Genomic DNA, 27,379 nt, shown 5'->3' with positions numbered 1-27,379 from the left:
TCTAAGGTAGAAGAACATGAGTTATACAGCTCTCGTTACATGCAGGTGCAGTTCAACTCTTTGAGTGATTATGCAGAAAGTTTGAAGTTAATAACTCATCTCCTTCTACCTTAGTCCATGAACTTATCAATCCCCCCACTGAGTTATTAACATGTGTTATTAACTTCAAACTTTCTGCATAATCACTCGAAGAGTTGACCTGCATGTGCATGTAATGAGAGCTGTATAACTCATCTCCTTCCACCTTAGGCCACGAACTTATCAATCACCCCGGCTATGAACACTTTCTGGAGGTCCAAGATCCGTATGCTTCACGACCGCAGGACTAAGTGTGTAAATGTAGGAGGGGATTATGTTGAAAAATAAATGTGCTAGGTTTTCTAAAATTGACTCCTTCTACCTTAGGCCATGAACTTATCAATCACCCCTCGTATTTCAACATAGGTCAGGGTCAGGGACCGTGATAAACTCTCACCTCCTTGACAACTTGTTGGTTTCAGGTTCACGGGCCCTGCCTACTGTCCAGGCAGGCATGGTGGGCATCAGGGAGCATTCAGCTTGCAGATTGTGGCTACCTCTGCTGCGTGCCTAACTTGTTGGCTTCAGTGGAACTATTCAAGGAGGAAAAAGAGATTGAGAATGTTTGATGGTAACTATGACGCCTCGAGCAGAGCTGGTATAAGTCTGAAATAGAAACAAAGAGCTGGATACATTTGTAATAAAAACGTAAAGTTTTGGAAAACCTCAGCAGGTCAGGCAGCATCTGTGGAAAGAGGAATGGATTAACTGTTTGAGGTATAGTCCACCTTTTCTGACCCTCACTGTACTCAGGGCCTTGATGTCCTCCCGCTTCCTGTCCTCGACATTATCAATAACATCCTGTATGGTCCTTCTTCACTTTGAACACATAGGTCAAATTTCTCAGGAGTACATCTTGCACACTTTCAAGAAAACTTTGAATCTATTACTGTCTGACTCCTTTCTCAATGAAGTTAAATCTATTACTGCCCAAAAGTGTGGCATGGTGTAATTCAATATCTGGGCAAAGCACCTTTAATTCAACGCATACAGTTAGTTAATTCAAGTTATGCTACAGATCCTACAAGCAAGACATTGGACTACTGATGGTTGCCTGATTATTACAGGGTTTTTTTCTTGCAAAACTTTCAAGGTAGATCATTGTGTAATGACAAGTGAAAGGTCAGAAGTCTGCAAAAAGAAAAGGAAGGAAAAATCAGAGTGAGAAATTTCCAGCCAGAAATTTGAAAATTGATGGTAGGAGTTAAAAAAAAATTATTTGTACTGATACTATATAAAGTGGGTCTGAGGAATTAAAAATGGAAAATAAGGAGTTGGCAGATGTATTTTGCTTCAGCTTTTAATTCTGTTGGAGCTGTGGATTGAGGTTTCTGATAGACATAATGGGATCAGTAAAGAAGAGGTTGAGGGTTCTATTTTCCAATATTACCTGGATCTGGGGATGTGATATAAAGAACTTAAATTTCCAAGAGGCTTGTGATAAGGTGTCACAAAAACAGTCATTTTAGAAAATAATAGTTCATGGTGTCGGAAGTAAGATATTGCCATGATCAGATTGGCTCCCCAACAGAAGATGTGGTAAAAGCATTCATCATGAAGGACCCTCATCATCTGGGACGTGTCCTCTTCTCATTACTATCATCAGGGAGGAAGTACAGGAGCCTGAAGACTCACACTCAATGTTTTAGGAACAGCTTCTTCCCCTCTACCATCAGATTTCTGAACTGTCCATGAACCCGTGAACAGTACCTCACTATTTTGCAAAGACAAGGAAACCTGCAGATGCTGGAAATCCAAGCAACACACACAAAATGCTGGTGGAACACAGCAGGCCAGGCAGCAACTATAGGGAGAAGTATAGTCAACGTTTCCGGCGGAGACCCTGTGTCAGGACACAGGGTCTCGGCCCAAAACGTCGACAGTGCTTCTTGTCAGGGCTGCCTGGCCTGCCGTGTTCCACCAGCATTTTGTGTGTGTCACTATTTTGAAATATTTATTACTGTAATTTGGAATACCTTCACTGTACCATTCCCAAAAAAATCATGACCTATGCAGGTAATAATAAACCTGATTTACTGGTTGGCTAGATGTAACAGGTGGCATGCCACAGGGGGTTTTATTAGGGCGTAACTGTTTACAATTTATATTATTGAAGTAGTAGAAGACTCTGAGTTTAACAATGCTATTCATTTAGGGCGGAATTGTTTAGTTCTCTGGAATGTTGCCTGCCCTAGGAAACCTAAGATAATTAGTACATCCACAGATTCTTAAATCTACTCAGTTTATGCCCTGAATCTGGGGTTCTTCGCCAAAAGTGTGACTACAGCATATTGAGACCCACATGCAATCTTTGACAAGTTGTGGAAAGCTGATTAGGTATATCGTCAGTTAGTAGCTCAGATGCTGGTTTAATTATGCTTTTTTTTCCCTTGTGCATAGCATATTCACACTTCTTCTGTTTGTCCCTAGGCTTACATTTTCTGAACAGATTTAAGGACTGTTATGGTGTGGGGTTCTTTGCTTTTTGCCTCTAATTGTTTCCACGTTCAAGTCGAGTTCTTGAGCTCCTAGAGTATAGGAATGCATTTCTATTGTTCATATAATTGGGAAAATATTTTCCGTGTGAGGTCAGCCCAACTACCTCCAGCAGTTTCATCCATCACATGAGTCAGCTGCGGGAAAAGGTTTTCGATGATCACCCACTGCTTTGCGGAACTTTACACCTGCAGCCAACCAAAGTTACACAACGTTCAATTATGCGCTGAGAAGTAGCAGGTTCTATTCACTTCCCAGAAATGTTCGACAACATCCATATGCGTTAAGAAAGACTCTCATCTTCCCCCTACCTTCTTAGTCTTAAAGAAGGGCCTCGGCCCAAAACGTTGACTGTCTATTCACTTGCAAAAATGCGGCTTGGCTTGCTGAGTTCCTCCAGCATTTTGAGTGTGTTGCTTTGGATTTCCAGCATGTACAGACTTTCTCATGTTTTTCAAAACCTGGTGTTGACTACACTGCAATTTAGAAGGATGAGAGGGGATCTGATTGAAACATATAAGATTATTAAGGGATTGGACACGCTAGAGGCAGGAAACATGTTCCCGATGTTGGGGGAGTCCAGAACCAGAGGCCACAGTTTAAGAATAAGGGGTAGACCATTTAGAACGGAGTTCAGGGAAAACTTTTTCACCCAGAGAGTTGTGAATCTATGGAATGCTCTGCCTCAGAAGGCAGTGGAGGCTAATTCTCTGGATGCTTTCAAGATAGAGCTCTTAAAGATAGCAGAGTCAAGGGATATGGGGAGAAGGCAGGAAAGGGGTACTGATTGTAGATGATCAGCCATGATCACATTGAATGGCGGTGCTGGCTCGAAGGGCCAAATGGCCTACTCCTGTACCTATTGTCTATCGTCTATTATCTATTGACTTTCAATGACATTAATATCATGGAGATAACTCCATAAACTTCCTATACCATCAACAGAAAGTTGCTGCTCTGTGTCCTGTCCACAAAATACTTTGCAGTGACTCTACTGAGTGGAGGCACAGTGTCTAAAAGAGGGAAATTATTCTGAACTTTGACTAAATGCTAGCTAGGCCGCAGCTGGACATTGCATTTGGAAGAGCGTGAATGTTCCAGATGAGATATTTCAGCAACAAAACCAAACTAGAAAAGTTGTTTCTGTTTTAGTTGAAATGAAGATGAGATATTTGATTGGAATAAACAAGAGCAGGGCTGGTTTAAACTGGGAAGACAAGAAAGATAGTATAAGGACCAGGGTTGCCGATTTAAAATTATGAACAAAACGTGCAAGAAGGAGGTAGGAACTTGAAGTTTGAAGACATCCAACTCCTTTTTGAATGCCATTTGAGTCTGCAAACTGGCAGGGGCTTCATAACAATATGGAAATGGTAAGGAAGGGAGGTCAAGTTCAACAGGTCATTAGTTCCATTTGATGTCAGAGAAATGTATGCGAATACATTCTGAAATTTCTGTTCTTTGCAGACATCCATGAAAGCCGAAGAGAGCCCCAAAGAATGAGTGATAGTAAAAACATTAGAACCCCAAAGCCCCTTCCCTTATGGCCCCCTCCCACGCACAAGCAGCAGCAAAGCAACAAACCTCCCCCCCTCCCCACTTCCATCGGCAAAAGAAGCACCAGCACCCTCCGCCCACCAAGCGAGCAAAACAAAGCCCCCATGAAAGACCATGATTTGCAGTTCAGCAAAAACCTAATGCCAACATAACACCATCGTTTAATCCAGATCTAACAGTGCAAGGCACGGTCACTGATGGCTATTAATTTAAAGAGCTGAATCTGTGCTGGCAAAGTGTGGTTACTAATTGCAGGAGGCAGCCACTAATGAGGTACAACAGGTATTGGAGTTTGGGCTGTTCTTCACCATCATTATTAGTAAGGTATAGTTAGTAACGAGGCTTCCTTTAAACTCTTCAAAAACTTCAGTCAAATTGGTGAGGCGAGCACGTCTTTCGCTGAAGCCATGTTGTGATTATCCAAAGGCCTAAATGGTCATAAACTGTAGTTCTAACAGAATTAAAAGCATTGAGGATTTCATACGCATTTCATTGAAGGGTGCAGCACCAACTGAGTAGAAACGCTGCTACAACAGCAGACAGAACGCTTGACTGAAGCAAGGAAACGAGGAAGTAAGGCTGAATTTTTACTGTATAAACATCGCTTGCGAGCTAACAAAAGAGGTTTGAGTACAGTAGGGCATTGTGTCTGTCTCTGGTTATGAAACTTCAGCAAGTTCAGCACAGGCTCGGTGACGGGTGCCGAAGAGATTTATCAGAACTGTACTGGGGCGAGGGACCTCAGTTACATGGACATTTAAAGAAGCCGCAACTGCTCTTTGAGCAAAGTTTTCTAAAGGGAGATTTAATACAGGAGTTATAATTGAGTGTAATGTCATTTTCTCAAGCACAGGTGGAATGGAAAACTTAGCCTGCAGCAGTCTCACAAGCACAGAACATCAGTTAAGCAGCATTCACAAGGGAAACATAGATTACCGTGGATTCTAGTTATCTGGGCCAATGGTTAATCAGTGCAGCTGCTTACTTGGGCCAACTCTTAACAAACAAAGACGAATGCAGAAAATAGCAATCCAGATGGGCATGGCGGGTGGTCTGGGTGGCTGAGATTTGCCGTGAGAAGGCGGCTCTGCAGCATGGCGTGGAGAGCAAAGGGCACGATGACACACAGAAGAAGTCACGGTCACCCACTGTGACCCCAGTTGTGACCTCTACTTGTACCACTGGCCCTGGACCTCCAAGGTTGAGAGAGTGGAATTGCCCCAGTGCAATGTCTTTTCCACTTTGAAAACTCTCTTCCTGTCACTACCAGTACAACTACCAGTAGTAAGTGTAGTGTTCTTACTTGGTTGAGTGCTTCATTCAAGTACATAATTTGTTGCTCAGTTCCACAGTTGTTTTGTCTTTTTATACTGTTAAACTATTTCCATGAAAATTCGGCTAATTGGGGCCACTGCTTAAAATTGGGCCAAAATGTACTGATCCTGCTGTGTCCAAATTAACTGGAATCTGCCATACGTACAATTTTTACAAAAAAGAACATAATTACAGCAAAAAACACGAAGTCCATTTTAGTGCAAGGTGACCACAGTGATTGTATAGTTTTTCTAAACTGAAGTTTGGGGTTTTGCAAATTGTTTCAAAGAACCCAATGGATGAAGGGAAGTAGCTGTTTTTGAACTTGGTGGCGTGTTTGGGACTTCGGTTTTCTGTATCTCCTGTTGGCTGTTAGCCGTGAAAAGATGGCATTGCCTGGATGGTGAGGATATTTGATGATAGCCGTGTCCTTCTAGATAAGTTGAATGCACAATCTTCTCCTACAGAATGGGAATCAACCACTGGAGGGTGTAGTGTTCATCTTACGTTGTCATTGTACAAGATGTTGGTGAGGTCGCACCCAGAGTATAATGTTCAGTTCTGATAGCCCTGCTACTACTGCTGACTGTCTGCACCGCCAATCCCCCCCCAAGGTAGATTGGTATATGTTAACCCTCCTTCCCCATCCTGAAGCCAATAATTTTCTTTAGTTCTGCTTATGTTGAATGAGAGGTTGTTCTTGTTCCACCGCTCAACCAGCTGACCTGTCTCGTTCTTGTAAGCTGGTTCATCCCCACTTGTGATACGTCAAACAACAGTAGTGCCATTGGCAAATTTGAAGAGGACGTTTGAGATGTGCTTAGCAACACAGTCACGGGTGCATAGGAAGTAGAGCAGAGGGCTAAGCACGCAGCCTTGAGGTGCACCTGCACTAATGGTCAGCAAAGAGATGATTTTGTTTCCAATCATCAGTGATTGAGGTGTGCTGATGAGGTAGTTATGAATCCAGTTAAAGAGGGAGGTACAGAGTGGTGGGGTGGAGTTATATCTCCATCAAAGGAGGTGTAAGGTGCTCCTTCCCTCCGCTAGTCTGCAGGTCACCCTTGGGGCAAGGTGTAGCACCTGCTTAGTCCCCAGTGAAGGTCACATGAAATCATGGGAGCAGGTGATGGGTGGTCGTATGAGCAGCTGGTGCATATCACAAGTCCTGGGTATGCGACCACCGACACCAGGAAGACAATCTCTGAAGAGTATTGCTAGCGGCTGGGGTCACCCGTCTTGTAAAGACCCTGCCCAGAAGAAGGCGATGGCAAACCACTTCTGTAGAAGAATTTGCCACTGAGACCATGATTGCCCATGTCATCTGACGCGGCACATAATAATGATGTCGACAGAGACCCAGGTCTTGAAGCTTGATAATGAGTTTGCGTTGAATGCCAAGACGTAGTCAATGAACAGCATCTTGATGTATGAGTTCCTGTTGTCCACAGTGAAGATCATCTGCTGTTGGCCTGCTGTGGCAGTAGGCAAATTGGAGTGGATCCGGGTCGTCTCTGAGGCAAGAGTTGACCTGCACCATAACCAACCTCTCAAAGCACTTCATTTTGGCTGATGTAAGTGCAACTAGAAAGTAGACATTGAGTTAGGCAATCATGCTCTGCTTGGGCAGTGGTATAATAGATGCCTTTCTGCAGCACGTTGAGGCCTCAGGCCACAAAAGCAAGTGGTTGAAACTGTCCTTAAGCCTTTTGGTGTGCACAGGTCTTTGGTACTTGACCGGGCACATGGCTTGGACCAGATGACTTTCGTGGAAGGTATCGGCCTCGGAGACTGTAATTATAGGCTCATGCGGGCACGTCGTAGTTCTCCCAATCGAACCTGCATCCGGGAGTGATGGGTTGCTGATACTAAAGCTGCCTGGTCTCATCATGTAGCAAGTTGTATTGTGCAAGAACTACCACAGCTCTCAAGTGTCCATTTGTGATTCCTTTTTAGTACAGAATTCCCTCTTTACACTCACTATGGCCTCCTGGAGGTCATACTTGGACCTTTTTGTATGTCTCTGGTTCGCCAGCCCTAAAAACCAGAGATCTAGCCTTCAGCAATCATGTATCTCCTGGTTCATGCAGACCTGGAATGTTTTACTGGGTGCATACTGGTCCACGCACGTGCTGATGAAGTCAGTGTTATATTCACTTAGAGTAGGTCTGCTGATGCCCCAGTCCACTGACTCAAAGCAATCTTGAATTCATTCCTCCACTTCTCCACTTCATAGCGCTGCCCTGCTTAGTTTCTGTCTGCATGGAGGCAGAGATATGATAGTGTTAGACAGAGAATTCTTCAAGCCAGCCTAATTAGTCTCCTGGTGTTCAGAATTCTGCAGCATTTTGACAATGTTTTTCCCTCTGCTCGTACAATAAATAATCAGATGACACTTACTTGCAGCGTGTAACCTAAAGGAAATTAGAGTTATTTCATGCAATTTGCAGCTATGGTCAAGAATGCGCTGACTGAATGCGTAGCTTTTAACAAAGGATTTGATATTCTCTCACAAGAGAAAATCTGCAGATGCTGGAATTTCAATTCTACTTTCCATTTCCATTCCGACATGTCAGTCCATGGTCTCCTCTGCAGCCGTGATGAAGCCAGACTCAACACTTTATATTCCATCTGGGTAGCCTCCGGCCTGATGGCATAAACATCAATTTCTCGAACTTTCGGTAATTATACCCCCCACCCCTTGTCTAGTCCCCATCCTCTTTCCCTCTCTCACCTTATCTCCTTGCCTGCCCCTCACTTCCCTCCGGTCCTCCTACCCCTATTTCTTTCTCCCATGGCCTTCTGTCTTCTCCAATCAGACTGCCCCTTCTCCAGCCTTTTATCTCTTTCACCAATCACCTTCCCAGCTCTTTACTTCAGCCCTCCCTTTCTCCCAGTTTCACCAATCACCTACCATCTTGTACTTCTTCCTCTCCTCCCCCCACCTCCTTACTGTGACTTCTCATCTCTTTTCTTTCAGCCCAAAATGTCGGTTGTTTGCTCTTTTCCATAGATGCTGCTTGGCCTGCTGAGTTCCTCCAGCATTTTGTGTGTGCTGGTTGGATCAGTGTCTACGGTACATCTGTACACCTGCTCGTAAGTGAAAATATCTCATCAGCCAATCATGTGGCAGCAACTCAATGCACGAAACCATGATCAAGAGGTTCAGTCGTTGTTCAAACCAAACATCCAAATGGGGGAAAATATGTCAGCTAAGTGACTTTGACTGTGGAATGTTTGTTGGTGCCAGATGGGGTGTTTTGGGTATCTCCGAAAATGCAGTTCTGTGGGCTAAAACACTTTGTTAATGGGAGAGGTCAGAGGAGAATGGCCTGACAGGAAGCTCTATATATAAGACTTTTGCACAGTACTGCATACAGTACTTAGAATGAAACCAAGAAGTTCACAACTATTTGGAAAGCACGGAACATTGCATAGATCTTTGAAATTAGATAAAGATCTTAAAGATTAGCTTTATAAGCCACATGTACGTCAAAATATGGAAGCATGCAGTGAAATGCATCATTTTGTGTCAACGACTAACACAGTCCGTGGACGTGCTGGGTGTTGCCCGTAAATTTTGCTCTGTTTCTGGCGCCAACGCAGCATGCACGCAATTTACTGACCGTAACCCGTACGCCTTTGGGACGTGGGAGGGAACTGCGCACCCAGAGGAAACTCACGTAGTCAAGGGGAGAATGTACGGACTCCTTACAGACAACGGTGGGATTTGAACTCCGGTTATTGATCGCTGGTGCTGTAATAACATTATGCTAACCGCTGTGCTCCTATGCCGCCCCTCCCCTTGCTTCCCATATGAAAATACCCTCTACCACGGGTTCCCAATCTGGGGTCCAGGGATCAACTGCACCCACCCCTGTCACTCCTTTCCGGCCACCTGTCCACACCCCCCACCTCCGCGGCACTCGACCCTCACCATCCCCAACGTCTTCTGCTCCCACCAGAGTGGCAAACTCACCCTCCGCTCCACGTTGGCAAATACAGTACTGTGCAAAAGCACCCTTTGTACACGGAACCGTATGAGCGTCAGAAGGAAAGTTAGAGTGTTTGTTATCACATTACTAACTACATGAAGCATAACTTGGCCTCAATGTTTCATCCAAGTTCAGTCACTAACTGTGCGTATGAAACATATCATTAAATTGAGCTGTGGGCCAGTTGCTGAATGCTTCATTCTTTATATTGCAATTTCAGACCTCTGAATGACAAACAACTTGTTTTGCTTTTCTATCAGCATAATCGCCATGAAATGAATCAGAGAGAGAAAATCTCACATTATTGGTGCATCTGAACTTACCTGTCAGAACCACTTCAAAGTCTCACCCATGCAGTGACCTGCTTCTGACGGACAGTAATTGTAATCTGAAAATAATTCACTGCAACGACCAAGAGTGGGCAATGAAGGCTGATGTGTGCATGGAAATTATTCCCAGAATCAGAAAGTAATCAAGATAAAAGATAAACAAGGACACGACCCACCCCAGCCTACACACTTTTTGTTCCTCTTCCCTCTGGGAGAAGGTTCAGGAGCATGAAGATACGTACGGCCAGATTTGGGAACAGCTTCTTTCCAACTGTGATAAGACTGCTGAATGGATCCTGACCCGGATCTGGGCCGTATCTTCCAAATATCTGGACCTGACTTGCACTACCGTACTTTCCCTTTTCTATTTTCTAATTATGATTTATAATTGAAATTTTTTTAATATTTAATTTGATTTGTAATCCAGGGAGCGCGAAGCGCAGAATCAAATATCGCTGTGATGATGGTACACTCTAGTATCAATTGTTTGGTGACAATAAAGTAAGTAAGTAAGTAGTGCTACAGATGGGTGATTAACAGCTCTCTGTTTTGTGCACCTATGGGTAAGCCAGTTTGGAAAATGCAGGATAGATATATCCTGACGATGAGACAACTGTGGTTGACAATGGAAATCAAAGACAGTAAAAAGCAAAAGAGAGGACATATAACATAGCAAAAATTACTGGGAAGCTTTCAACAACTAACAGAAGGCAACTGAAAAAAAACATGAGGAGAGAAAATATAAATATGAAGGCAAGTTAACCAAAAATATCAGAGAGAATACCAACAGTTTTTTCAGCTATATTAAGAGTAAAAGAGAGGCTATTGAACCACGGGAAAATGATCCTGGAGAGGTAGTAATGGGGGACGAAGAAATAATGGCTGAATTTAATAAGTATTTTATATTACTCTTCACTGTGGAAGACCCTAGCTCAATGTCAGAAATTAGAGAGTGTCAGCAGGAGAAGCGAGTGCAGTTGCCATTACTAAGGAGAAGGTGTTTGGGAAGCTGAAAGGTCTGAAAGTAAATAAGTCACCTGGACTGCACTGCATGGTTCTGAGAGAGGTAGTTGAAGGGATTATCAAGGTATTAGTAGTGACCTTTCAAGGATTAATAGATTCTGGAATGGTTCTGGAGCACTGGAAAATTGCAAATGTCACTCCACTCTTTAAGAGGTGAGGGAAGCAGAGGAGAGGGAATTAAAGGCCAGTTAGCCTGACCTCACTGGTTGGGAAAATGTTGGAATGCATTATTAAGGATGAAGTTTTGGGGTGCTTGGAGGCACAGGATAAAATAGGCCAAAGTCGGCATTAATTCCTCAAGGGGAAGTCTTGCCTGACAGTACGGTTTGAGGTTGGGACTGTTTTCTTCACATTATATGTCAACGATTTGGATGATGGAATTGATGGCTTTGTAGAAAGGTAGGTAGTGCTGAGGGAGCAGGGAATCTGCAGACGGACTTGAACAGAGAATGGGCAAACAAGGGGAGTATAGGTTAGGGAAGAGTATGGTCATGCACTTTGGTAGAAGGGATAAAGGCAGAGTCTATTTTCTAAACAGGAAGAAAAGTCAAAAATCAAAGGCGTGAAGAGAGTTGGGAGTCCTTGTGCAGGATTCCTTAATTGTCATTGAGTATATTTAAAGTGGAGATTGATATGTTCATGATTAGTCAGGGCGTCAAAGGTTACTGGGAGAATCACAAACAGGAGAAAATCTGCAGAGCTGGGAATCAAAGTAACAAACGCCAGATAAAGTGGGATCTCCGTTTCAATTCGACTTCCCGTTCCCATTCTGACATGTCAGTGCACAGTCTCCTCTACTGTCATGATGTCACTCTCAGGTTGGAGGAGCAACCTCTGGGTAATCTCCAACCTGAAGGCATGAATCAGAATCAGAATCAGGTTTATTATCACCGGCATGTGACGTGAAATTTGTTAACTTAGCAGCAGCAGTTCAATGCAATACACAATATAGAAGAGAAAAAATAATAATAAAATAATAATAATAAATAAATGAGTAAATCAATTATTTATATTGAATAGATTTTAAAAAGTGCAAAAACAGAAATACTGTATATTTTAAAAAAAGTGAGTTAGTGTCCAAAGATTCAATGTCCATTTAGGAATCGGATGGCAGAGGGGAAGAAGCTGTTCCTGAATCGCTGAGTGTGTGCCTTCAGGCTTCTGTATCTCCTACCTGATGGTAACAGTGAGAAAAGGGCATGCCCTGGGTGCTGGGGGTCCTTAATAATGGACACTGCCTTGACTTACAACTCTCTGCAGCTTCGTTTGGTGCTCTGTAGTAGCCACCCCTTACCAGACAGTGATGCAGCCTGTCAGAATGATTTCCACAGTACATCTATAGAAGTTTTTGAGTGTATTTGTTGACATGCCAAATCTCTTCAAACTCCTAATGAAGTATAGCCGCTGTCTTGCCTTCTTTATAACTGCATCGATATGTTGGGACCAGGTTAGATCCTCAGAGATCTTGATACCCAGGAACTTGAAACTGCTGACTCTCTCCACTTCTGATCCCTCTATGAGGATTGGTATGTGTTCCTTCATCTCACCCTTCCTGAAGTCCACAATCAGCTCTTTCGTCTTACTGACGTTGAGTGCCAGGTTGTTGCTGCGGCACCACTCCACTAGTTGGCATATCTCACTCCTGTATACCCTCTCGTCACCATCTGTGATTCTACCAACAATGGTTGTGTTGTCAGCAAATTTATAGATGGTATTTGAGCTATGCCTAGCCACACAGTCATGGGTATAGAGAGAGTAGAACAGTGGGCTAAGCACACACCCCTGAGATGCACCAGTGTTGATCGTCAGCGAGGAGGATATGTTATCTCCAATCCACACAGGTTGTGGTCTTCCGGTTAGGAAGTCAAGGATACAATTGTAAAGGGAGGTACAGAAGCCCAGGTTTTGCAGCTTCTCAATCAGGATTTCTTGAACTTACGACAATTGCCCACCCTTCACCATTCCTCCATTCCCATTTCCCTGTCTCACCTTATCTTGTTACCTGCCCATCTCCTCCCCCTACCCTTTCTTCCGTGGTCTTCTGTCCCCTACTGTCCCATTCCCCCATCTCTGTCTCTTTATCTCTTTCACCAATCTCCAGCCCTTTGCTTCACCGCTCCTCCTCTCCCAGTTTCATCTGTACTTCTTTCACCTCTCTACCAACCTTCTTACTCTGACTGCTCATCTCTTTTATTCCAGTCCTGATGAAGGGTTTCAGCCCAAAATGTTCACTGTTTAATTCAGGCTGCCTGGCCTGCGAATTTCCTCCAGCATTCTGTACAAACTACTGGGAGAAGGCAGGTGAATGGGGTTGAGAGACTCAATGGGCCAAGTGGCCGAATTCTTCTCCTATGTCTTATGGTCTCATGGTCTAACTTACTGAATACAGCTGCAAAAAGGTAACATGCAATCACCTGTGCTCAGTCAGAACACTGCCATAAGCTTAACCTTTCACCAGCCTATCACAGAACCAACTGGGAGGGACTGCAGGATTAATTATAGCTCGAACTGCTTCACTGACTACGCCCTGATGAGGGCAGAGCTCCAAAAACACTTTGAAATGACCAGCCTCACCTCTACGTCACCAATAGGAAGGGCCCATGCAATGTATCCGTGCGCGTTTCAGCCCTTTTCTGAAAATGTTTACCCCCCGCTTGCCAGGTTCTGAACACCTTGTGGTAAAAGTTCAAGAAGATTTCAAATGGGAGAGAGGTGTGCGAAGAATGCAATGTGTGGAGAATGCAGTTTTAATGCAAGAAGTGTGATGGCAACCAAATTGGTGAGGAGATTGAGAGTGTGTGGTATAACAGAAGCTTAATGGATGAACTGGGTCTGTGGTCTGTGCCCGTGTTTGAGTTTGCATGCACATGTGTGTGTGTGCATATGCACATGTACTGTCACGAACATGTTAGAACGTAGGATCATGGGCCAAAATGCAAAAATAAGTCTGCTATGATAAAATATAGTCAGACATTGTCTAGGCCACAATTGGTTTAGTGCATCAATTTTGTTCACCAGACTTTTCTCTGTACAACAAGACCTGGACAGACATAATAGAAAGTGGCAAGTAACATTCGTGCCACAATAGTGCGGGGCAATTATCATTTCCTAAAGGAAATAATCTGGCTGAGTATGGTACGTATGTTGTCGAATGGCATCCCTACCATTGAGGAATCAACTGGCTGGACAGCTTCGACCTCTCACTTCAGCAGTCTGAGATGCCCAGCTGCTTCAGGCAGGCTTTCATCATACCAGTGTCCAAGAAGAACATGGTAAATTGCCTTAATGACCAACAAAGAGTAGTACTTACACTGTGAGGAAGTGCTTTGTGAAGTTAGTCATGAAGCATCTCAACTCCTGCCTGAGTGGCCACCTTCATCTCTCCAACTTGCCTCTCATCAAAACAGGTCGACAGTAGATGCCATTTCATTGGCCCTTCACTCAGCCCTGGAACATCCGGATAATGAACATTCATACGTCAGGATGCTCTTCATTGACTATTCAACACTATCATCCCCTCAAAACTCATCGCAAAGCTCCAAAATCTGGACCTGAATACCTCCCTTTGCAACAGGATCCTCAGTTTCCTCACCCCGGTTTGTTTGGACTGGCAACAACATCTCTTCCAAAATCACCATCAGCACAGGTACGCCACCGGCCTCCTGCTTTGCCCGCATACCAATGATTATGTGGCTAAATACAGCTCCAATGCCATATTAAAGTTTGCCGATGATACCACTGTTGTTGGCTAAATGGAAGGTGGTGATGAATGGGCATATGGGGGGTGGGGGAGATTGAAAATCTGGTTGAATGGTGCCACAGTAAACCTGTTACTCAAAAAATCAAAAAAACCATTGACTACAGGAAGAACAAGCTGGAGGTTGATGCACCATCAATAACTCTCCGAGACGTGAGGCGAGATATAGGCTTTTATTGGCTGGAAGAAAGAACAAGCAGCAATTGACCACCACACTACATCCTGGAGACTGAGGCCGGGGCTGTGTCTCCAATCGCCTTTATACCAGGGTCCGTGGGAGGAGCCACAGGAGCAGTCAGCGGGGGGGTGTGTCCAGACAGGTATATGTAGTCCACAACAGAGATCCATGATCCAGTTCTCATCAGGGGATCAGAGCTGGAGAGGGCTAGCTCTCCTGAGAACTTGCATGAATTCTGTGCCACACTACTGGAAGTGGTGAATCTGTGGAATGCTTTGTCACAGGCAGCTGTGGAGGCCAAGTCTTTATGTATGTTTAAGGTGGAGGTTGATAGATTCTCTATTGGTCAGGGCATGGAGGGATGTGGGGAGAAGGCAGGAGACTGGGGGCTGGGAGGAAAATTGGATCAGCCATGATGAAATGGCAGAGCAAATCCAATGGTCGAAGTGCCCTAATTCTGCTCCCATATCTGACGGTCTTACGGTCTTACAGTCTTTCCAGTGAAATATTAAGCAGAAGCTCTGTCTGATCTCTCAGGATCAAATCTCCAAGGAAACCAAGGCAGCATTCATCATTAAGGACCCCCATCACTCAGAACGTGCTCACTTCTCATTGTCACATCAAGGAGGACGTACAGGAGCCTGAAGACACACACTTAACATTTCAGAAACAGCTTCTTCCTCTCTGCCATTCGATTTCTCTACAGGCAATGAACCTGTGAACAGTTCCTCAGTAGTTTCCCCTCTTTTTGTACACTACTTATTAATTTATTTTCATATCTTATTGTCATTTATAGTTTTAACTTCTTTGCATTGCAATGTAGTGCTGCCTCAAAATAGCAAATTTCCTGACATGTGCTGATGATATAACATCGGATTCTGATTCTGAACCAAAAAAAAAACCGATTACCCAGTATTATGGCTGAGTAACCGATTGCTGTGTTTCCTTCCGTGCAATATTAATGGCACTTCACAAGCAGCATTTCACTGGCTTGTGAACAATGTGGGACAGTTTGTGGTTCCTAAAAGCACATTATAAATGCAAGCCCTACTGTCATTCAAATTTCACTGAAGCTTCGAAACTGCTCTTGTCTTAATGGAGTTTCAATTAATCCTGAATGGCTGGTATAATTGAGTTTTAATATGCATTGTCGAGATACCTTTCCTATACTGTTCCAGCCTGCCTGTCTCTATGACAGCAGATAAGTTTTTTTTCATGTGCTGGGTGGCATGCTCTCAGAGTTTGGCGTAGTCTATACAGATCATCTAAAGAAAGCTTCAGGCAGGCTGGTAAACTCCTGTCAGCCCCAATGCTCATTATCTTCTGAAGGGTGATGTCCTCCTTTCCCAAAGATCTCTGTGATGTCCTCGATAAAAGGTATAAGCTGTCAGCTGAAAACAAGGCACACATAAACTGGGGAGACAAACTCGGCATTTCTGATGCATTTTAAAGCAGACCCGATTTAAGCAACAGAATAAAGCACTGAGAGGGAAGAAGAAATTTGACTGAAAGCTTACGTACAGCTCAGGGCGAAATTTATATATTAAAACCGAGATTGAAAATAGCTTGCTGTAAAAGCCTGATTGAGGGATCGATTGTCAAGTGACGCATGATAATTGAGTTCTGGCCCAGTTCAACTCACTGTCATAATTTCACAAAATAAGCTTGGCATTTGATTCCGCTGACTTCCAAGACCAACTTTGATGTCATCTTTTGTTGGAATTGAATAACCATGGCAACTGGAGATGAAATAACAGCTCACGGTGACAGACAAATCAACACCTTTGAAAGCCGATGCTCCACGTATTCCCTGATTATGGATCTTCACAGTGAGGCAAGGTTTTTCTCGGGAGAAGTTTAGCTGTTCAATTTTAATTCTCAGATGGCTTTACTACAGTTATATTTCAAACCACCTCCAGGTCATGAATGACGGCCCTGTATCTTATTTGTGTCAGTCTTGTGCATGGAATTACCCATGTGACCAGATCCAAGCCTTATTATTAATAATTCAGCAATGTAACTAAAGATATTTTTATTCCTCTTCAGCAACATTTGAGCCGTTACCTTGGTAACCTGATGCAAATCTTGACCAGCCCAGTTTCAGAAATTAAAGTGAGGACTAACGGAGACGGGGGAGGGGTGGGTCAGGAAAAGACGGGTCTAATTTGCACTACGCAAAAACTCGTTCTTTTATAGGTTAAATGAGTCTTTGGTTCATTAGTACTTAGTAAATTGATAACTGCACTTGCTTTGGGTTAAGAATTCGTTTGCTTATAAAGTAGTTAAAAGTGCCAGTGGGGTTTTTGGGTATTAGGAAAATCAAAAGATATGGGGTTAGTGCAAGAAATTGGTCCTAAGCTGTGATCTTAATGACTAGTGAAAGGACTTTGGGTTCTCTTTCTTATATTCTTGGTGAAAGGTGAGGGGGATCAGTTTGAGCAGAACCATTCATGAATGAGCTTTGTACACACAGCTCATACAAGATCTTGCGTGCTTTTTGAGATGCCGTGGCATTTAATTTGTTTATTTATTTACTTATTGCGATACAGCATGGGACAGGCCCAGTAGCCCCCGATTTAACCCTAGCCTAATCACAGAACAATTTACAATAATTTGGACTTTGGGAGGAATCTGGAGCTGCTGGAGGAAACCTGCGCAGTCACGGGGAGAATGTGCAAATTCCTTACAGGCAGCCGTGGGAATTGAACCTGGGTTGCTGGTACTGTAGACTGTTGTGTCACTATGCCCCATTTCTGCTTGAGTAATTTTAGAAGTCCCAAGCTAAAGACTGCGGATGATGTCAGGGAACATCTGACAGTGATAATTCAGCAAAGTTATGGAACCGGGGGATGTTCAAGGTTGAAAGTACATTTATTATCAAAGTATGTATGCAATATACAATCCTGAGATTTGTCTTCTTTCATACAGCCATGAAACAGAGAAACACCGCAGAAGCTGTTCAAAGAAAGACATCAACCCTCACCCACTCACCCACGAGAAAAACAAATCATGCAAACCACAACAAGGAGCGAGCAAAAATACAGTATACAAAAATGTAACATCAAAAGAATCTAATTGAATTACAGTCCAATCCGTACACCGGAGACTCAGAACTTCAGTATTATTCTCTGACAGCACCGACGGAGAGAGAGAGAGGGAGGGAGAGAAAGAGGGAGAGGGGGAGAGAGAAGGAGAGAGGGTAGAGAGAGAGGGGGAAAGAGAGGGAGAGGGGAGAGAGAGGGAGAGGGGGAGAGAGAGGGAGAGAGGGAGAAAGTGAGAGTGAGAGAGGGAGAGAGAGGGAGAGAGAGAGTGAGAGAGAGGGAGAGAGAGGGAGTGAGAGAGTTAGAGAGAGAGAGGGAGAGAGAAAGGGAGAGAGAGAGGGAGAGAGAAAGGGAGAGAAAGGGAGAGAGAGAGGGAGGGAGAGTGAGAAAGAGAGAGAGGGAGAGAGCGAGGAAGAGAGAGAGAGAGAGAGACGTTGGTAGAAGATGCTGAATGCTCGCTCATCTTCTGTGCTTGCTTCAAGCTTGGTTGATGTACTGAAGACCTGAGCACTGGAACCTGCTGGACCTCTAGCCAAATGTCCCAGTGGAATTGCCATGTCCCCCCCATGGTCCACTGTCCTCTCTTGTCCGATTCCTTTTTCTTCAACCCTTTATCTATTCCACCTCTCAACCCCCATCCCCACACCTGTCCCCTCACCTGGCTTCACCTATCACTTGTTAGCTTGTACTCCTTCCCTCCCTCCCACCTGCGTGTTCTGGCTTATTCCACCTGCTTTTTCAGTCCTGACATGAAATGCCGACTGTTTATTCTCTTCCATAGATACTGCCGGATCTGCTGAGTTCCTCCAGCATGAGTGTTAATCAGGGGATCAACCACTTCACATTCACTGGCTGCTATTGGTTTGGAGATCAGGGAGGATGGCACCTTTCCCATATTAGATCCTCATTTGTGCATCCATTTTCCCCTTATCCACAAGCTTTTCTGCCTTCAAAATCACAACAGCATCTTCCCCAGGCCTCTGTTAATCTCGATTGACCATGGATCTGCGCCTTGGAAAGTTTCCAGGGTGCAAGCCTGGGCAGGGTTGTATGGAAGTCTGGCAGTTACCCATGCTGCAAGTCTCCCCTCTCCACGCCACCGATGTTGCCCAAGGGAAGGGCATTAGGACCCATACAGCTTGGCACCGGTGTCGTTGCAGAGTGATGTGTGGTTAAGTGCCTTGCTCAAGGACACACCACGCAGCCTCAGCCAAGGCTCGAACTAGCAACCTTCAGATCACTAGATGAACGCCTTAGCCACTTGGCCACGGTTTGGTACTTCCCAGCTGGTGGGGGAGCTTGCGCACTTGCAAGACGTTGTCATAAGAAGATGTTGCCCTGTAACACATAGATGCCACGGTGTACTGGGAATGAAGGGGTTGTAGTTTGCTCATCAAATGAACTGCTTCGGCCTAGGTCATGTCGTCCAACTTCTTCAGAGTGGTTTGCTGCTGTTTTCAGTCGACAAGTGAAGAGCTCACTGTCACATTAGTGATTTGTACCTTGTAGATGGCCTTAAAGCTTTAAGGGATTCAAGAGGTAAGTCACTTACTACTGATTACACTGAGTCTGACTGTTTCTTTATTAATTTAGAGATATAGCATGGAATAGGCCCTTCTGGCCCTTTGAGACTCATCGTCCAGCAACCCCCAACTGAACCCCAGCCTAATCACAGGACAACTTACAACCACCAATTAACCTAGAAACCGGTACGTCTTTGGACTGTGGGAGGAAACTGGAGCACCCGGAGGAAACCCATGCATTCAAGGTAGAGGACATACAGACTCCTAACAGATGACCCTGGAATTGAACTTCGAACTCAGACGCCCCGAGCTGTAATAGCGTCGCTTATATAAGTAAACCTGCTTATATGGCCTGCCCAATTAAATTCCATCAGGAAGCTGATAGTGGGTGATTCATGTTCTTTCTTTTTCAATTTTTTTAAATGATTTCTTACAAAAGAGAATACAGAGTGCAGGAGTATATATATCATATATCAATTACCATATTTTTGAATCACACTTGCAGTCTCATTACCCCATATTCAAGTAAATTAAATTGAATCATAATATTGAAAAGTAATAATTTTATTATACCAAAAATCTAAGCCCACTACCAAGAAAAGCTGTTTGGTAAAGAAAGTAAAAAGGAAAAAAAGTCCTTATCATATAGTAAAACATATTACTAGCCAACATCTGTACTTGATAACAAATCAACGATTTTGAAAATAATTCAAAAATCATGTGATTCATGTTAAAGAATATTAAAATAAAAATAGTTATTAAGTCACTTCAAAATGCTAAGAAATAACTACTTGGAGAATCTGCCATCTAATCTTACATCAGCAGACTTAACGTCATCTCAAAGCTTCCATTCATTTAGAGGGTGCTTCCTGGAATTCCTGTCTTGGTTGGGAGGAAGTTATTTGTGTTTCGATGTATTTCAGTTTAATATTAATGTTCAATGCAAGGGAACACATGGGCGATAGAGAGTGGTGAACTCTCCATCATTTCCATCACGAGTTTTCATCAAAGATATAGAAGAGAAGTCAGTGCCTCAGGGAGTGAGGGATAAGGGTGGGGCAAGAGCTGGCAACTGATAGTTTCTTGGGTCTCTCTTTCATCTTTTAAGTTTATTGCCATTGATCCACCTGCAGTACATGTATACCACCAAAGGAAACAACGTTCCTCTGGACCAAGATACATAACACGATACGTATAACACACACGTGGAATATTACCACATATAAATTAACAAATAATAACGACTGATGCTGACGTCCATAATCCTTTTGCCCGAGCCCATCTAGTTCAGCCTCACAATACTCTCCGGAAATAAATTACTCTTGATCATCATCTCTAATAAGTGACCCCTTGATCTGAAACCTTTCCTGATTATAAACTCTCACTCCCATGGGGATGGTATTGGATGTGTTGATTGCGAAGTTGAAGCTCAAACGAAGATGCTCAGCCCTATGTGATACAGATGGCTACAGCTACCCTCACTAAAAGGAGGCTATACGGTATCTACCCAAACGTAAAGAGTAGCTAACTTCCCTGTTTATCCTCCGTGAGTTCAGCTGCCAATTCCCACTATTTCTCCCCCTCTACCAAGGAGAATATACTTTCAGCTAACAAATTAGTTTAAATGCAGTTCATTTCTTTTCAGTGATACACATTTAAAACAACATTCCTATAATACAGTTAAAATTCGCAGTGAATTTCTATCTTATAAAAGATTTCCAAATTACAAACCATTTCTGAAACACAAAGGGCTTCCAAAACACAGGTGTAAGTCTACAGGGGCACAATTGAGAGCATCCTGACTGGCTGTATCACTGCCTGGTATGGGAAATGTACTTCCCTCAATCGCAGGACTCTGCAGAGAGTGGTGCGGACAGCCCAGCGTATCTGTAGATGTGAATTTCCCACTATTCAGGACATTTACAAAGACAGGTGTGTAAAAAGGGCCCTAAGGATCACTGGGGACCAGAGTCACCCCAACCACAAACTGTACAGCTGCTACCATCTGAAAATGGCACAGTAGTGTAAAAGCCCGGACTGACAGGCTCTGGGACAGCTTCTATCACCAGGCCATTAGAACAGTTAATTCATGCTAACAGAACTATATTTCTATATTATATTGACTGTCCTGTTGTACAAACTATTCATTATAAATTACTATAAATCGCACATTTAGATGGAGACGTAACGTAAAGATTTTTACTCCTCTTGTATGTGAAGGATGTAAGTAATAAAGTCAATTCAATTCAATTCAAAGTATGTAACTCTAATCCTAATCTAACGCACATTGCTGCCCTCAGTGTTGTGATAAGAGATGGTGCAGATCCAACAGCAAAGTGCCCATGCTCAGTGTGGAGAGTTTGCCTGCAAAGGGCTGTTAGTCGGCAGGCTGGGGTGAGCTGGGACCTATGGGACTCAAGGCTGGGACATTAAGGATGAATCATTAAACCGGCGAATTGATTTATTATTGCAACACGTACAGAGGTATAGTGAAAATCTTTGCTTTGCAAACCATCCGTACAGATCATTTCATCACCACATTACATCAAAACAGTGCAAGGGTGGAGATACGTCCCTACCAAAGGCGGTGGAAGGTGCTCCTTCCCTCCGGTAGCCTGCAGGTCGCCCTTGGGCGGGGTGTAGCACCTGCTTAACCCCTCCCCACCCCGATCATGGTCACATGCAGCCATGGAAGCAGGAGGTGGATGGTCATATGAGCAGCCGGTGCATATCAGTGTACCACAAGTCCTGGTTATCTGACCACTTACACCAGGTAGACAATCTCTGAAGAGTATTGATAAACGTCTTGTAAAGACACCACCCAGAAGAAGGCAATGGCAAACCACTTCTGCAGAAAACTTTGCCAACTACAACCAAGTACAACCATGATCGCCTACATCATACGACACGGCACATAACAACAATGATCCAAGGGAAGAGCAATAGCAGGGTGCAGAATGAAGTATTACAGTTACAGAGAAAGTGCAGTACAGAGAGTCAAATAGAGTGCAAGGTCATAATATGGTAGATTGTGAGGTGAGGAATCAATCTTATTGCACAAAGTTACTGTTCAAGATTCCCAAATCAGCAGGATAGAAGTTTCCTTGGAGCCAGATCGTACCTGCTTTCATACTTTTACAATCATCTTCCTGATTGGAGAGGGGAGAAACACGAACTCCTGGGGCGGGTGGGATCTTTGAGTGTTCTAACTGCTCTACCAAGGCAACAAGAAATATGGACAAAGTCTGGGGAGGGGAAGCTGGATTCTGTGACGTTCTGGGTTGGGTCTGCAATACTGCAATTCCTCGCAGTCTTGGGCAGAGTAGTAGCAATACAAGCCATGCTCCATCCAGATCGAATGATCTCAATAGTGCATTGATAAAATTCAATGAGAGTCAAAGAGGACAGGCCAAACTCTCTTAGCCTTCTGAAGAAATAGAGGCGTTGGCGAGCTTTCTTGGCTGTGCTTGGACCAGGGCACGTTCACTGCTACAATCCTGAGGCTCTCAACCCTCTCGACCCTGGCACCCCTGATGTGAACAGGGGCAAGTGCATTGCCCCACTCCCACCCCTCCACCACTTCTGGAAGTCAACGACAGCTCTCTTCCTGGCATTGAGGGAAAGGTTAGTGTACTATGACTCATCATTATCTGAGACTTGGCCCACTGTGGTGGTGTCGCTTGTAGATCGAGCTGGGCCAGAACCTAGTGGGGAAGACCATAAATAAATGGTTATCTTATTTAGCCCTCATTAAAACCCCCATGATTAGATTAGGGAAGGAATTCAGGGTTCATCTCCTGCATTGATATATCATTAAAGAAATCTTCCTGCCATTAATTCTGTGTGTTTTATGAGATAATATTCTATGTTTGCCCATCTAGTAAGCCACCCCTCAACACCATAATGAAATAGTATATTTTGGGTGCTTAGTGCTCAGGACCCCTTTGGTCAGCCACTAATATTTGAATTTTTAAAGGGGGTCTGCCATTGGGATGTGCTCCTGTTGTAGATAGGTAATTCTGCAAAGTGAACTGTCTACACTAAAAATGTTAAAGTTGACAAAGGGGGAAACCCTTGTACTTGGTTTTCATAGATTTGGCAAAGACGGTAGACCGCCAAGCTCTCTGGCGTGTACTACCAAGACATGGCTGCCCTGACAAGTACCAGTGAGTACTGAGGCTACAGCACGATGACATGTCAGCCACAGCTCCCAGGAACAGCGGTGCTGAATCAGAACCCTTCGCTGTCAAGACCGGAGTCAAGCAGGTCTGCATCATTATGCCCACCCTATTTGCCAACCTTCACGTCATTGGCCTGGACCTGCCTCAGGGAACCCCGATCGTGTACAGGCTTTTCGACGTCATCCAGTTCAAGGCCAAGAACAAGGTCAGCACCACCACTGTCATGGGTTTCAGTTTGCAGATGACTACACCATCGCAGCAGACCACCAATGTATCCTGAATGCCAAGGCATATGGAGCCCTAGATCCAGTTTTGAATATTAAAAGACATGGGCCTGATATCAGCCACCACCCAAACAGCTATTTATCCGGCCCTCCATAAAAGCCAACAAAATTGCACTTCCCTACCTTCTGTCCTCAAAAGCAGAAACTGCCCCAGAGACCGTAGAGCGAGAGTGAGGAACAGAGTCTTCGAAAATCTCAACCTACGGGTCCAAATGAAACCTTTGTTTTATAGAGCAGTACGTTACTGTATGGAACTGAATCACGGACCACCTATAATAGACACCTGAAAGCTCTGGAGCAATATCACCAAAGGATCTTACGGAAGGTTTTCAGGATCAGCTGGAAGACAGAAGCACTAACAGAAACGCACCGGAGACCAACAGCAGCAGCATCTCCACCATGATAAAGCAACACCAACTCCCGATGCAACAGACACAAAATGCTGGTGGAACACAGCAGGCCAGGCAGCATCTATAGGGAGAAGCTCTGTTGACGTTTCGGGCTGAGACCCTTTATATTTTTATATATATTTTAATTTTTTTAAATATATATTATTTTGTTTATATGCACAATTTTTAATCTATTCAATATATGTATACTGTAATTGATTTACCTAATTAATTGTTATTATTTTTTTTCTTCTTCTAATTAAGTATTGCATTGAGCTGCTGCTGCTAAGTTAACAAATTTCACGACACATGGCGGTGATAATAAACCTGATTCTGATTTTAAATTAAGATGTTTTACGTTGAACATCTTCGGGTTCCAGTGGTACAGACACAATCACGTGACACGTCTCAAGCACTTCATGTTCAAAGTTCAAAGTTCACTTATTATCACGGTATGTATACTATATAGAACCTTGAGACTCGTCGCCGTACAGGCAGATACAAAACAAAGAAACCCAGTAGAACCCATTAAAAAAAAGTCCATCAAATACCTAATGTGCAGAAAAAAAGCAGATCATGCAAACAATGGAAGTAAGCAAGTAACATTTAGAACTGAATTTCACAAAAGCGAGTCCAGACGACAAAGCCAATCACAACCGATCCAGGAGCCCATTGGTTGCGGGCCACAGCCTCGGTTCAGTGCAGAGACGTGCAAGCTTCGCTAGCAGTGAGCTGAACACTGGCTCTTTGCTTTCTTCCGTTACAAACATCTCGACCTTTTCAATCTGACCTGGCACTTAATTCAGCTAAAGAGAGGGTCAATCCTCGCTCTCGGGGCCCAGGAGCTACTGCCTCGATTATAAATATACATTATAAAATTACCAGTAAAGGCCGAGTTAATATAAATTTGAAATTATATTTTTACCATACAGCTTACTTGCACATTGAGAAGCAGATGCAAAGTGAAACAAATGTTCCCTGCTGATCAAAACGATTTAAATATCTAATTTTCTATTTGGGAAGACTTTCTGCTTATTTTAATGACAGAAAGCCATCCCACCCATTTAGTGAGAAGCTGCTGTTTAAGGATTGAGATTTAGCATTTAAATGAGGGCAGTTAATCTGATTGCAGAAGCATCAATAGTTCAATTCTTTAAAATAAAATGCTGGGAAGAAGCATTGCTTTATCACAACCATCTTCCACTCTATGAGTGAAATTTACCGCAAGTTATTTCTATGTTAGGCTGACTTTATCTCCAATTAACGCTGGAATGAAGAGAATGGGTTATTATCTCAGCTTGAACAAACAGGGCCTCATTTAGATTTGTGTCTTTGATCAAACCTAGCTGAAAATTAACCAAAGGCAAGTGGGCTGTACTGAGCACTCCCTTTGTATTTTAATAATTTTGTCATAAATTCATAAGCCTGATAATCTAAACAAAAGCAAATTATTTGGACGTACCATCATTATTTAGAAGCATACTACATTCTTTCATCATTTTGTAATCCAGAACACGGAGACCCCTGGTTTAGATTCTTTCTGCTAGGGTACAGGTGCGTCGTAATCTCCACGACAGCAGTTGTAGTGGTTCAAGTGAGCAGCTCAATGCTGTCCTCTGTTACAGGTGTGTGAAATGCTGGTTGCTCATACACACCTGTAAGTGAATGGAAACAATGCCACATTGTCCTTGCAAAAGTTAGAGGTCAAAGTCAACCTGCAGGATTAACTCTATTTAGTGCATTTTTGACACATTTAGATGCCAGCGTGTGCAAACACCAATCAGCTCCCCGGTTTAAAATGACGTAGGTTATCCATTCAATTTTTCATTGTCATGATTAAATGTTTACCGTTCTTCAACAAAGAACAAAGACTAGAAGTAAAGACATAACTCTAACCCAGTCAGAGGATATCTACAATACTGAACCATTTCTCTCTACACCACTCCCCCCACCACCCCACCTCACACACTCATTAATTTGGCAAGGGAGCAAATATCTCTGCACAGTTTAAATGGCTGATATGGAAAACGTCAGGAGTAATAAGATGTGATTTTATTAAAAATGTAAGATGGGGGTGGGGAGACAGGTGTGGGGTGGCTAAGGAAATATTAATAATCTGTGTGCCTGGAGAACGTTTACCCTCATGGTGTTGTAGCGATGCGCTACATACAGAGCTAGAGACGACACGCAGTCGGTAAGTCGTTTCGAGACTAGTTTATTCAAACTTCGCGGCGCTGGCGTTTAATCCCTAGCGCCCGCCCTCTCCGGGCAGAAATGACGTCAGAGGTGCATTACCAAAGTCTCCCCCCGCGCACTGGCTATTTGTGAGCCGGTTCGCCTGCGCAGAAAGTGGGTCGCCACATAACCCCCCTCCCCAGAACCGGCGATACACCCCCCAATGTCCACAGTCTGGATCAGCCTCTGTTTGGGAGGTCTGCCTCTGCGCCGCGGTGCCTGAACCTCGACCGGCTGCGCCAAGTCCATATGGGCTGGTTTGAGTCGGTCCACCGTGAAAACCTCCTCTCTCCCCCCAATGTCCAGAACGTATGTGGACCCGTTGTTGTTGATCACCTTGAACGGCCCCTCGTACGGCCGCTGTAGCGGTGCCTGGTGTCCGCCCCTTTGTACAAACACAAACTTACAGTTCTGCAGGTCTTTGGGTACATGGGTCAGGTTCTGCCCATGCTGTGAAATCGGCGCGGGGGCCAGGTTGCCGAGCCTTTCGCGTAGTCTGTCCAGGACTGTTGCGGGTTCTTCCTCTTGCCCCCTTGGGGCTGGTATGAACTCTCCTGGGACGGCCAGGGGCGCGCCGTACACCAACTCGGCCGACGAGGTGTGCAGATCGTCTTTGGGCACAGTGCGAATTCCAAGCAGGACCCAGGGAAGCTCGTCCACCCAGTTAGGTTCTCTCAGGCAGGCCATGAGAGCCGACTTCAAGTGACGGTGGAAGCGTTCCACTAGTCCGTTCGACTGTGGGTGGTAGGCAGTTGTGTGGTGCATTTGCGTTCCCAACAGGCTGGCCACAGCCGACCACAGGCTGGAGGTGAACTGGGCGCCTCTGTCGGAGGTAATGTGGGCCGGTACCCTAAAGCGTGCTACCCAGGTTGCAATCAGTGCTCGGGCGCAGGAATCGGCAGATGTGTCGGTGAGCAGGACCACCTCTGGCCACCTCGTGAACCAGTCTACCATAGTTAGGAGGTACCGCGCTCCTCAGGACACTGGTAGGGGGCCCAC

General features: G+C 44.2%; 1 long non-coding RNA gene across 3 annotated transcripts; it reads left to right on the top strand.

The window, feature by feature from the left end:
- The first annotated feature begins 224 nt into the window (after window positions 1-224).
- Window positions 225-24,416, top strand: LOC140733051 (uncharacterized). Of its 3 annotated transcripts, XR_012100212.1 has the most exons (4): window positions 225-649; window positions 17,656-17,782; window positions 19,362-19,536; window positions 23,385-24,416. It is a non-coding gene; the product is annotated as an uncharacterized lncRNA (long non-coding RNA). The 3 variants fall into 3 exon arrangements; XR_012100211.1 differs by lacking the exon at window positions 225-649 and having other exon boundaries at window positions 15,458-17,770; XR_012100210.1 differs by lacking the exon at window positions 225-649 and having other exon boundaries at window positions 15,458-17,782.
- Window positions 24,417-27,379: the final 2,963 nt, after the last annotated feature.

This window comes from Hemitrygon akajei, chromosome 9, assembly GCF_048418815.1.
Source record: "Hemitrygon akajei chromosome 9, sHemAka1.3, whole genome shotgun sequence".
NCBI lineage: Eukaryota > Metazoa > Chordata > Chondrichthyes > Myliobatiformes > Dasyatidae > Hemitrygon > Hemitrygon akajei.
This window is presented reverse-complemented; position numbering and strand designations above follow the sequence as displayed.